A 12947-nucleotide genomic window follows, 5' to 3' on the forward strand; every position below is an offset into this window, starting at 1 on the left:
TTTCACTTTCCTCATTTTCACTTTCCTTCATCATAGCTACGAATCACTGAGTACATTGCAATTCTTATAAAGAGCTGTGAACAGCAGCGTTCGTGGCTTTATTTCATTTCCGCACATGAATAACCTCGAGAATCTCTGCAAGTAAGCCAAATTACAAAACTTAAGCTCCAGAGTCGAACCCCCAAACACCCCAAATATTTGGAACAGTTCCAAATCCTAGAAAAGTGCTTATTTGTCCAATTCAGACATATTTGGCATTTTGGGTGTCTCCAAGAGGTGTATGTTTAATATGATGGTTAATTACGTGCCAAGCGAGCAATTTCTTATCAACTGTTTTGTTGGAGTGCTTCATCCATTTGGCAAGCGCTACATTATTGACACTGTCACTAAATACTTTAAGTCGATTGACTTGAACAAAGTTCAGGGGTCACTCGCATGCGTTGTTAGCCACGGGTTGTTATGCGGTGCAACAGGCGGTGGCTGCCTTGCTGAAAATGTGAAATTTTATTTTCCACGACGTTTCAACTTTTTGTACGATCTTCCATTATGTGACCTGTCACTTTGGCATAGATTAATATTTAATAAAAATTAAACATTTCGTTTTTGAAGGTTTCTTCAACCGTTTCATGGGTTGTTTGGTGAAGCCACTTTACACGTGTTCTTCAAGTTTCAATCAATGGCGATAATGCGGTTCGATACTGGCGGTAGGAAGGCAATATAAATTGTATGATCACAATGAGTAAAAAATGTTTTCAGTTGTTATGAAGTCATGAATCACCAGGTCACAGCAAGAAAGCCAAAAGGTATGCATGCTCGCTCTGTGTAGCCTGGATTAAAATCCCGACCCAGCTATAAACTCACTCTTCTCTCCCCACTCACCCTTCTCCCACCATTCACCCCCCTCACTCATCCTTCTCAAAGTTGCCCCCCCTCCTCACCTCCACAAAGCTGCCTCCTTACCTTGCCCTCTCACCTCCATCTCATCACTCCACCTCCACAAATCCTCAACTGCCTTCTGCCTCTCTCTTGCCCCCCTCTCCCCCAGCACCACAGAGCCTTTTCTCCTCCTCATCTACCCCCCTCGCCGAGCTCTTCAGCAATCCCCCACACTCTTTCAACAACTCTCCTTACCTCCCCGCCCCCCCCTCCTCCCTTGTCCTACCCTCTCCCTTGCATCCAATCCCCTGCACCCAAATCCTCCTCCCTCCCTCTTCATTAACAGTGTGGACCTCAAATATCCGGGGCCTTCGCTCAAACCTTTAAGATCTTTCCATTCAGTAGTCAGGTTCACGATGTTTTTTCGTTCAAAAATTTTGGAGATGAGCAAAACTATACATTTCTGGAATCTTCCGAGCATGGGGAATCCAAAAATTAATGTTGGCATTTGCATAGACACCTGCATGGCCGCCATTTTGGATTTTCAAAATGGCCGCCATAAAATACATAATTTGCGCTATCTCGGCTTCTAGTCAACCTCGAAACATCATTAAATAGGCTAATCCTATGTTTTCTGGGTGAAGAAAAACCACTAGTGGCATCAGGTCAGGTCAGGTATGGGAGCATGTGCCAGAACAGCACGTCGCTGCGTCCACTTTCCGCCGGTACTCCAGGGGCCTCCGTCTGGCCATCCCCCAGGCAGATGCCAGGCCCATCCCCATCTCCTTGAGATGATGGTCAACCTGTTGCAACCATGAGGCACGTGGTCGACCCACTGGCCTCCTCCACTCATGAGACTCCCTCGCTGAGAGAATCTGGTGAGCAGGATCAGAGTCAGGAAAACGAGCCACATGTCCATACAGCCGCAACTGACGCTCACGGACTATGCAGGTAACAAATCTCATCCGAGTCTCTCTCAGCAACCGCTCGTTGGACACAAAATCCGACCAGCGATAGCCAAGGATTCTCCGAAGAGACCTGGTACCAAAGGAATTAAGTCTCCGTCTCAGATCCTTGGTCAGAGTCCAAGTCTCGCACCCATAGAGCAAGACTGGAAGTACCAAGGACCTGAAGACTCGGACTTTCGTCCTCCCGCACAGGTACCGGCAGCGCCACACCCCATGATCCAGTGAATCCAAGACTCCCCAGGTCCGACCCAGACGTCTATTGACCTCTGACTCGCAGCCAGCAGAGACATGAATATCACTGCCAAGGTAAGTGAATCTCTCCACGACCTCAACATCCTCACCACAAACAGACACAGACAGGACAGCAGCATCCAAGATGTCACGGAAAGCCTGGATCTTAGTTTTTACCCAAGAAACCCGTAATCCCAACGGCTCCGACTCCTCATTCAGCACCTCGAGGGCCCCCAAAAGGATGTCTAAAGTCTCCGCAAAGATGACTGCATCATCTGCAAAGTCAAGGTCCGAGATCTTGACATTCCCAAATGACGCACCGCAACTTGATCTCTCCGACATCCTCCCTAGAATCCAGTCCATACAAGTGCTGAAAAGTGTGGGGGCAAGTACACATCCCTGACGAACTCCAGTAACAACTGGAAATAAGTCAGAGATGGTACCACCACACTTCACAGCACTCTCAGTACTAGAGTAGAGTTCAGACATCAGATCGATCAGTTTTGGTGGCACCCCATGAAGACCAATAATCTTCCAGAGGACATCCCGATTCACTGAATCGAACGCTTTACAGAGATCAACATAGGCTGCAAGCAGCCCTGCCGAAACTCTCGTCTGCATTCGGTGAGGACACGAAGTGCAAGGATACGGTCAATCGTTGACCTCTTTGGTGTAAAGCCTGACTGCTCTGGACGCTGGTGCTCAAGCACCATCTGACTAGTGGCATCATTAGACTTCTAATCCTAACAATTGCTTCACTTTTAGGACATTTTATCTCTCAGGTCGGTGATACCAGGGGCGCTTATATGCCACTGAGTGATACAAAAAAATTATTCCGCTCACATCTTCAGACGTATAAACTCTTCATTCAATATGCCTATTCCATGCTTCCAGAGACAAGGAATCCAGTTGTAGTATAGCGAGACTCCTAATTATTCTAACATGTGATTCATTTTCAGGAAATATGTATCATGGCAGCAGTTCTGTTGATCTGACTAACACTGGATGTTGTTCTGTACTTTCAGGACATTATGATGGATGAAAGCCTTGATGACGACAACTCCAAGGAGCCTGTTGACTGGAAACTATGCATCTTCTGTCAGGAGTCTAATACTAGTAAAGGGGCAGTTGCTCTGAATCCCAGGACCAAATCCTACCAGAAACTACTTGATGCGGTTTCCCCTTCACTCCCACATCATGTTTATATGTGTACTGTAGCATCCACCAAACAATGATGACTCCATTTACACCTCACTATCCGATAACATAGACCAACTTCTATCTTTTCATCCGAACTCTCTCTTCCTCATATGTGGTGACTTCAATTGTCATCATGCCAGTTGGCTAGGTGTGGGTACCTCTCTCACCTGTCACAGCACCTCTGCAAAACCTTTCTGAGACTCAATCGGTCAATTTCCCGACCCGGATCTCAACCAATGATACTCTATCTCTTCTGGGTCTGATTTTGACAAATTTTCCTGAAAATATCTGCTGCTCTTCCTTCGCTCCAATCGATTCTTTTGACCACGTGCTTGTCAAAGTGGACATCTCTCTGGCTGTTATCAGAGAACCACCTCACCGCCGTCGAGTCTGGCATTTCACTCAAGCCGACTGGCAGGGTCTCCAAGCAGCCATCAAACTTCGAGACTGGTCTCCTTTCTCTACTTTCTCCAACATCAACTCATCCTGGGAATTCTCTCAAAGAAACTTGCTCTCCCTCATGCACAGATTTATCCCCTCTCGTCTTCAGTTGTCTGACACTTCCTCCCACCCATGGTTCACTGACGCTTGTGGCGAGGCAGTTGTCCTGAAACAACTTGCCTTTGCCTCATGGAAAGCAAACCCAACTGAGGGTAATCTCAGTTCTTTCCATTAAGCTCAAAACAAGTGTGTGTCTACCCTTAGGAGAGCCAGAAAACAACATCTTTCGAAGCTCAAGTCTGAACTCTCAAATCTCTCTCCCTCCTCCAAATCCTGGTGGCATCTGATCAAATCTGTTTCTGGTGGATGTTCCCCCTCCATCCCCTCCCTTACCTCAAATGGCAGCACTGCTGATACCGCACGTGAAAAGGCTGAATACCTAAACTTGGTGTTTGCATCGAAATCTTGTGTCTAAAACCCATCGCTTTCTGTACCCACCTTACCCAGTCGCACACAACTGTCCCTGGACGCTGTGTCCTTTTCATCTGACAAGGTGGAGAGCTTGCTGTCAAATCTCAACTCAGATTCTGCAACCGGCCCAGACGGCATCAGCCCACATGTCCTAAAAACCTGCTCCTCTGCTCTTGCGCTCACTCTCTCTGTTCTATTCACCCTCTCATTTGCTCAAGGTCATCTGCCATCTGCTTGGAAATCAGCAAACATTACTGCCCTGCATAAAAAAGGTGCAAAAACAGATCCCTGCAACAACAGACCAATCAGCCTTCTCCCAATCACCAGCAAGGTTGTAGAACCCATCATCGCCTCAGACATTAAATCCTTCCTCTTCTCCAATGGCTTGATTTCCAAATGTCAATTTGGTTTCACACCAAGTCACTCTACCCTCGATATGCTGCTTCTGCTCTCCCAACAATGGATGGAGGTCCTCAATGCCAGACATTAAATCAGAGCCATATCCCGAGACATATCACGTGCTTTTGACACAGTCTGGCACCCTGCCCTACTCACCAAACTCTCTTCCGATGATATCCAAGGCCATCTCCACTCATGGCTCGCAGACTTCCTCTCCTGTCGCAGTCAACGTGTGGCCCTTAATGGAGTTCTCTCATCCTCTCTTTCTGTCCAGGCTGGAGTTCCTTAAGGCAGCGTTCTGGGCCCTGTTCTTTTTCTAGTTTTCATCAACGATATCTCCGACTCTTTGGAAAATCCTCTTTATCTCTTTGCTGATGACTCCACCTTCTGCTATACCACCTGTCATTCCTCAGACAGGCAAGCAGCGGCTTCACCACTCACTGCAGATCTGCGAAAAAATCACAAACTGGTCCAACGAGGAACATGTCTTTGAATCTGGACAAATCTCACACTCTGACTTTGTCTCTCCAAAAGGACCGTTTAGAACCCCCCCCCTCCCCCACATCTACTTTCTCAACAATACTCTGGAAGAAGTCCTTTCTTTCAAGCTTCTGCATCTCACTATCTGCCATGATCTTTCCTGGGAAAGCCACATTTCCAACCTCGCCTCCAAAGTCAGTCGCTGACTGGGAATCCTCCGTCGTGCAAAGTCCTTCCTCGGCCCACCTGAGCTTCTGATTACAAACAAAGCTTTCGTCCGCAGCCTGATGGAGTACTGCTCTCCCCTCTGGGCTGTTGCTCCTGCCTCCCACCTTTCTCGGCTTCACGCTGTGGAAACCAAGGCATTTCGGATCATTGGCATCTCCCGTGATGAGGCTGAGTCTTTGGACCTCTCACTCTCTCACCGCAGGTTGGTCGGTGGTCTTTCTGTCTTCTACCGTCTCCTCTCCGGTCTCCCCCTTCCCCCTGCTCTGTCTGCAATTTGTCCCCACCATATTTCCGCAGGGCGCTCAAGGTCCACCAACAACCTCCTTCTGGTAAAACTACCAAAATCACCAATCACTGCTCTCCTTCACTCTTTCATTCCTCTTTTGCCCCTCATTTGGAATAAACTCCCTCACTCTATTCATTCCCATTCTTCCCTCCAGGCCTTCAAAACAGCTGTTCACCACCACCTCATATCATCCCCCATCCAAATCCTTGATATTTTCTACCCCCATTAATCCACCTTCAACCCACCTCCTTCAAATTCCCTGCTTTCCTTCCTGAAAGTCCCTGCGGTGTCCATCTTGTATTCCCCATGTTCCCCACCTCATCCCTCCCCATTCCACAGATCTCCTAATGTCTCTGTTCCCCACTGTTTTGTCTTTCCCTCTCCAGCCCCTCTTGTCTCATGCCCCCCTTGCTGTGCGTTTTGTGTTAGCTCTAATAAGAGCCTCGACAAGGTGTACAAAAAAAAATGTCATGCTGGTGTTTCACAGGCAGAGTGATTCATGAATGTGTGTGCTGTTTCTCCGATGGACGTTAAGCCGGGCATCCTGTCTGCCGATATTAGTCTGTGGACGTTAAAGATCCTCCAGCGTCCTTTACGAAGAGTAGGCAATCTACCACCGGCAACCTGAACAAGTCTCAAATTCCAACCCTCACGATTGCTGGGAGAGGGATGGCAAGTTGCCCACTGCCAATGTGTAACCCTCACCAAGAAACTGTTCGGGCAGCACCGATGCTCTGCAACAGAGTATGGCACATCGGATCGGAAACTATAAAAGCTGGAGAGTTTATGGAATACGTTACCCCATGTTGTGTTCAAATTTATAACTCAAATTAAATATAAAAAAAATCCCAGAAGTTCAGCGCTGTTGAAGCAGTCAAAAACATATATATATATATATATATATATATATATATATATATATATATATATATATATATATATATATATATATATATATTGGATTTATACCATATACCACCTTAATTTAAAAGTCCAAGTACTGCTAAACAGAAAGGTTTTGGAAGTACTGCTAAACTAAAGGTTCGTTGCCAAGTCATGAGCCCATTCGTGTTCAAAATATAACATTCAATTCCAAATGATGTTGTTCCTCGATCAGAAACTGACGTTTGTAGACGGACGGAAAGACAGACAGACATGAACGAATTGCTTAATCCTGCTCTTCGCTTTGCGTGCGCGGGGTAATGAATCTCGTAAACTAGAGAGTACATAGAACACAGTCTTGAGAAACAAGGACAAGGGCGGGGTCCGCAAGCGGAAAACTTGATTGGACGAGATGATGTAAAATGGTGAAATATTTTGTCCAAATTACTGCTAAACAACAGGTTTGTTTTTTTATCATTCGTTTTCTGAGATACCAGTGTAAACTGTCTGTGGCTAGATGACAGGTTTGAAAAGTTCTCCGAATAAGCCTATCGCATCGCTGAGGGATGGAGAGAGGGTGTGTGGGGTGCACACCATTGCCTGTGATTTCATTCATTTTTAGTATGGAATCTCTTGTTACGCTTTCCATTGAGTAGCAGAAGATAAGGCCATTCATTCTTCATGACAAGGCTTCACGACTTCACGACAAACGATTGACCGTATCCTTGCTCTTCGGGTCCTCACCGAACGCAGACGAGAGTTTCGGCAGGGGCTGCTTGCAGCTTATGTTGATCTCTGTAAAGCGTTTGATTCAGTGAATCGGGATGCCCTCTGGAGGATTCTTGGTCTTCGTGGGGTGCCACCAAAACTGATCAATCTGATGTCTGATCTGTATTCTGGTACTGACAGTGCTGTGAGATGTGGTGATACCATCTCTGACTTATTTCCAATTGTAACTGGAGTTCATCAGGTGTGTACTTGCCCCCCACACTTTTCAGCACTTGTATGGACTGGATTCTGGGGAGGATGTCAGAGAGATCAAGCTGCGGTGCATCGTTTGGGAATGTCAAGATCTCTGACCTTGATTTCGCAGATGATGCAGTCATCTTTGCGGAGATTCTAGATATCCTTTTGGGGGCCCTTGAGGTGCTGAATGAGGAGTCGGAGCCGCTGGGATTATGGGTTTCCTGTGTCAAAACTAAGACCCAGGTTTTCAATGACATCTTGGATGCTGCTATCCTGTCTGTACCTGTTTGTGGTGAGGATGTTGAGGTCACGGAGAGATTCACTTTACTTGGCAGTGATATTCATGTCTCTGCTGGCTGTGAGCCAGAAGTCAACAGACGTCTGGGTTGGACCTGGGGAGTCATGGATTCACTGGATCATGGGGTGTGGCGCTGCCGGTACCTGTGCGGGAGAATGAAAGTCCGAGTCTTCAGGTCCTTGGTGCTTCCAGTATTGCTCTATGGATGTGAGACTTTGACTCTGACCAGGGATCTGAGATGGAGACTTAATTCCTTTGATACCAGGTCTCATTAGAGAATCCTTGGCTATCGCTGGTTGGACTTTGTGTCAAATGAGCGGTTGCTGAGAGAGACTCGGATGAGATTTGTTACCTGCATAGTCCGTGAGCGTCAGCTGTGGCTGTACGGACATGTGTCTCATTTTCCTGACGCTGATCCTGCTCACTGGATTCTCTCAGCAAGGGAGCCTCGTGAGTGGAGGAGGCCAGTGGGCCATCCATGTGCCTCGTGGTTGCAGTGGGTTGATCAGCATCTCAAGTAGATGGGGATGGGCCAGGCATCTACCTGGGGGATGGCTAGACGGAGGCCCCTGTAGTACTGGCAGAAAGTGGACGCAGCGACGCGCTGCTCCGGCGCATGCTCCCATACCTGACCTGACACTAGATTTGCATTGCATGGCACAGACGGTCGACATTGTTCTCAACCTTTTCATGTCAGGCTTGTCTCTACTAATTTGATCTCGTCAAGTTTTTCTGGTAGATTTGACTGTCAATGAAGTGCATTAAGCATTCCACTCAAGCATATTGTGGATATTTGTGAAAATGTAGCTTCAATATTGTGTTTTGTACCTTTGCGCTGGGGTGGAGAACGTGACAGCGCGCTGATTGTGACTCTTCCTAATATAATTGAAGTGCATCATGATCATCAATATAGCGGATAGCCAATCCAGACAACTCAAATAAGAATAAAACAGATATGCCGTGTTACTTATCAAAGGCTAAAGACCTTCATGAATTCAGTGTTGTGAGATTCTCAGTACCGTACATTTTTGAGTGCTAGTTACCCCACAGTGTTTCAAGATGTTAAAGTAAAACATCTGCAATCGCCACAGTGTGTAATTATTGCTCATTCCCAATTACAAAAATACACGTACATGAGAAATCAGCACCGACAATTCAACAACAACAAAAACAGCAACAACAATTCAATTCAACATGGCCGATCAGACGAAACTTAAGAGCTGGCAAGGGCAGAGTCTGAGGATAGAACATGATTTCTCTAAAGTATCCAGCTCAGATCCGCACCTTCACCAAAATCGAATCAATTCTTCCTTGTAACGCAGCACCCAACATGTCCACCAAGTTTTGTCCGAAATCGTCCACAACTTTTTGGGATATCCTGCTCACAGACAAACAGACGAACAGACAGACGGGTGAATACATCTTCTCCGTCTACCTTCGATTGCGCGGGTAATCATGTTCAACGTCAAGGAAAATTTACCCAACTACATAGAGATTGCACACGATTCTGGATGAATGGGTACACCACCACAACCACCGATCATAACAACTTTTGATGAACGTCGGTTTGACCACAGTTCGTACACTATGTCTAACAAGAGAAATGCACACGTGAATGTGACGACGGATTGTTTGTTTTTCGAGCTTGATAAAACGGTTGAAAACTTGAAAACCCCACGAGGGATTCCAATCCGAAAGAGTCTCTAGAATGCAGGAAATGATCGTGTTGAAGCCGATAATTAAAAATTCCCATGGGGGGTAATCCCCCCATGATGGGTGTGATTACCCCCCAGATGCCCCTATCTGGGACAATAAAACACTGTTCAGTTTTCTGGATTCGCACCCTCCTTGGGAAATCCTTGCGATGAGCCTGAAAGTTCATTGTCCTTAAGAAGATTAAAACCAAACTTTAAAATCATTTGGAGGATTTCTGCTTTTCTTTTGTCTCAAAATTGGTCATTGTTAACCCCTGTTGGATTTAGTCCGAAATGGGGGCTTATTTAGAATGGAAAGGTTATTCTTCCTCCTTTTGTCCTCCTCATTATCACTGACATCATTATGATAACCAAACATTGGTTACTGGTTGTTTATTGATCATTTCAATTGAATGTTCCATTTAAGAACACCGAATAATTTTACTTTCAAATCCACCTATCAGACTCGGTGGTGTCATGGTTTGAGTATCTGCTCCGAGTCTGGGAGGTCTGTGGTTCAAACTCCGCTTGGGTCACACCAAACTCTTGGAAATGGTATGCGCTGATTCCTTGCTTGACTCGACGTTCAGCACTTACAGGATAGTACCCGTGATGTAATCGCTCACAAGTTCAATCTTTCGAGCCGTTTGTCTTCATCGATGGACGTCCGTGAATCGGGAGCCTATTTGGCAGCGTGCTGTTGCAATTTTGGGGCAAAATGAAGTTTCTGGACTGACGTTCTGGTGCCTCATGGGCATGGGAGCACCACTTACCTGGTGACTGCTCTGCAAATGGCAGTGATGAGAGGGTGTGAAGTTGGGGGGTTGGGAGGGGGGGTTGTGGAGGCAAAGAGGAGAAGAATGTAGCACTGACGAGGAAGTGATGGGTGTTTGGCATGCCCGGCAGGTGGTTGCGGGCTTCAGGCCACACTAATTGGATGGCCCACTAAAATTAGACACCTCCTGATAAAACTATTCAAGGCGTTTTGGCGCTCTCAAACGTAGTGGATCTTTCCATGATCGACACTTGCATTCAAGGCTGGGTGTATCAAACTCTCCGTCACTTGTGGGCTCATGGTGACAGGTGACATCATGATTGAAGTAATGCTGAAGCCCCCTCCCCTCAATCACCCCCCTCCCCAGGGATATGTCACTGGCATTTCCAACATTAGCACTGTCAAACCAAGCCCTTACCGCACACTAAGCTTGCATAAACCACTCTTTCCAGACCTCTGCAAGGCAATTAAACAGATTTCACCTGCCACATCAAACAAACCATTTCATTACCGGCGTTTCATCTCGTTCACTTCCCTTTGCCCACTCCACGAGCATCCCATGCGTGTATCCCTGTTTACCTGTATGTGCATCTACCTGGTGATGTGACCTCCGTTAGCAATACGTCAAGGTTTACAGAGATCTCATGCTGCGGTGAGACGAATTGTGCGACGATTGCTAAAAAGTGTGAAATATCGATGAAGGTGGCTGTTCCGGCACACAATAGCCTCCTCTTTTCACAGGGCTATCGTGGGATCTTCAACGTTGACACGTGACAAAGCTGTTTAAGGTCGCCCTCGGAGCGGAGATCCTATTCTGCGAACTACCTGCGAAGCGACTGCAGGTGACATTTTGTTGTTGGTTCCAACGGAAATCGATATAAAACGTATAAAACCGTCGGTACTTGTAACATAACGATTTGTCAAGCTTTGAGTAAGACTAAAAACCATGAGGGGGGTAGTTCAAGGGTGGTGTACACTTTTGTTCTTCGAGAAAATTCAAATGGGGACAGTTTGGAACTTGGTGACCCGTCTCCGTGAGAAAGGGTGGCAGGATGGCTGAGAGGTGTGAACTCCACTCGAAGCTGTCTAGTCAAGGCTCGAATCCCGACCCAGCTATAAACTGTCACCCTGGTGTTTTACAGGCAGGGCGAGTCATCAATGTGCGTGCCCTCTGATGGATTCAGGTGATGGACGTTAAAACTGGGCGTCCCGTCTGCTGGTGATAGTTGGTGGACGTTAAAGATCCCACGGTGACCTTAGCGAGGAGTAGGCGGCATGTATGTGGTCAGCATAACGCCAGTCTCCCCTCAGTTTTGTAACAAGTCACCACTGTGCTTCCCCGCTGACGGACCTCTGCAAGCTTGTACATGTTGCTGCGTTTGAGCCTTTGGAGTAACTGAATCTACCTGTCCGGGTTCTTCCCGCCATTTTTGTTCCTTTCATATTTCCTTGTAAAAATTTTTTTTCCATAATTCTCTTTATTCATTATAATTCTTGCTTTTTCTTCTCTTTCATCTCTCAAAGGAGAAGTGAATTCTTGCAGAAATTTTTTCTGTAAGGCTCACTTGGCTGGCTGCACCTGAATGGGTTTGAGGGTCGTGGAGTAGCGGCTGAAACCTGAATCCTATCCAGGTTCCTTTCGTCCTGATGACTCCATCTTTGCTCTTTACTTCTTCAGGTTCCTTCTTGGTCTTCCGTTTCAATATGGTACGGTCCGTTGATCCATCCATCCATCTGGATCATAGTCTGTTCAGAGCGTTGGTGCTGCCTAAGCAGTCTCCTTGGCTAATGGGCACAATCCTCGATGGGTCGCCACTCTGACACAGGATACCAGCAGGCTGGCACTCATTTTGCCGACCTCGGAAGGATACCAGGCAGAGTCAACCCCACCTGGTATTTATTCAACAGAAAGTGGGATTTGAACTCAGGATGCTGGGATCTCAAGTCCACCACCCTAACCATAAAGCCAACACCAGGCATCACTGTCCGTTGATAGTTTTCCCATTTTCAAGAAATTCCACACAAATTGAGCCTTTAAGGTCCCAAGACACGATTACCGAAAGCTTTCCAATTGATGGCTGAACCTGAAAATGTTTTGTCGTGATGGGGAATGGGGATGAAGAATGTCTCCACTCCTGCTGCCTCGTTTTGACTCTGCCCTGAAATGATATCGGTTGGTGTCACGTGTCATCAAATTCTTCAATACACCATTTCCCTGCCACTGGCAGCGTTCCAGGAGCGTTCCAAACAGCTTGCTTTTGATCAAATGGGAGATCCTTTGGAACACACTTTGCACATAATGTGTCGAATATCAAGCGAGAGAATGAACGAACGAGCGATCGTTTCGATAATCCTCGTTCTTCTCCATTTCCAAGGATTGCAATTTGGTAATTCTTCCCAATTGTCCGTTCAACACCTTTCACGTTTGCCTGAGTGATGGCAGTTGGTTACCCGTGAGATGGCCCACCGATTTGCAGCCCTTTCGCTGCACTTTGTAAACTACAAGACCATGTGAAAGACGGAATTGTGCAGCGCTCTTGCTCTAATGTCTGAAACCCGAAACAAGTGGTTGCAGAGAAAAACACTAAAGTTCTGTGCGGACGAACAAACACACAAACACACAAACACACAAACAAACAAACAAGTTGTGCTATACATAGTTTTTGGCCCATTTCTCAATGGTGAAGAAGAATCACTTTAAGAAAATTCTCGTATCCGGATCCAGATTCGAATCTTCACCAAATTTGAATCA

At 46.5% G+C, this 12947-nt stretch overlaps 1 protein-coding gene across 4 annotated transcripts in view; it reads right to left on the bottom strand.

Moving 5' to 3' along the window:
- Window positions 1-12947, bottom strand: part of CA10 (carbonic anhydrase 10 (inactive)) — a 320755-nt gene that overhangs the window by 71142 nt on the left and 236666 nt on the right. The gene's annotated exons all lie outside the window — the stretch shown is intronic.

This window comes from Eptatretus burgeri, chromosome 17 (assembly GCF_056783735.1).
Source record: "Eptatretus burgeri isolate ZD-2024b chromosome 17, Ebu_testis_v1, whole genome shotgun sequence".
NCBI classification, from domain to species: domain Eukaryota; kingdom Metazoa; phylum Chordata; class Myxini; order Myxiniformes; family Myxinidae; genus Eptatretus; species Eptatretus burgeri.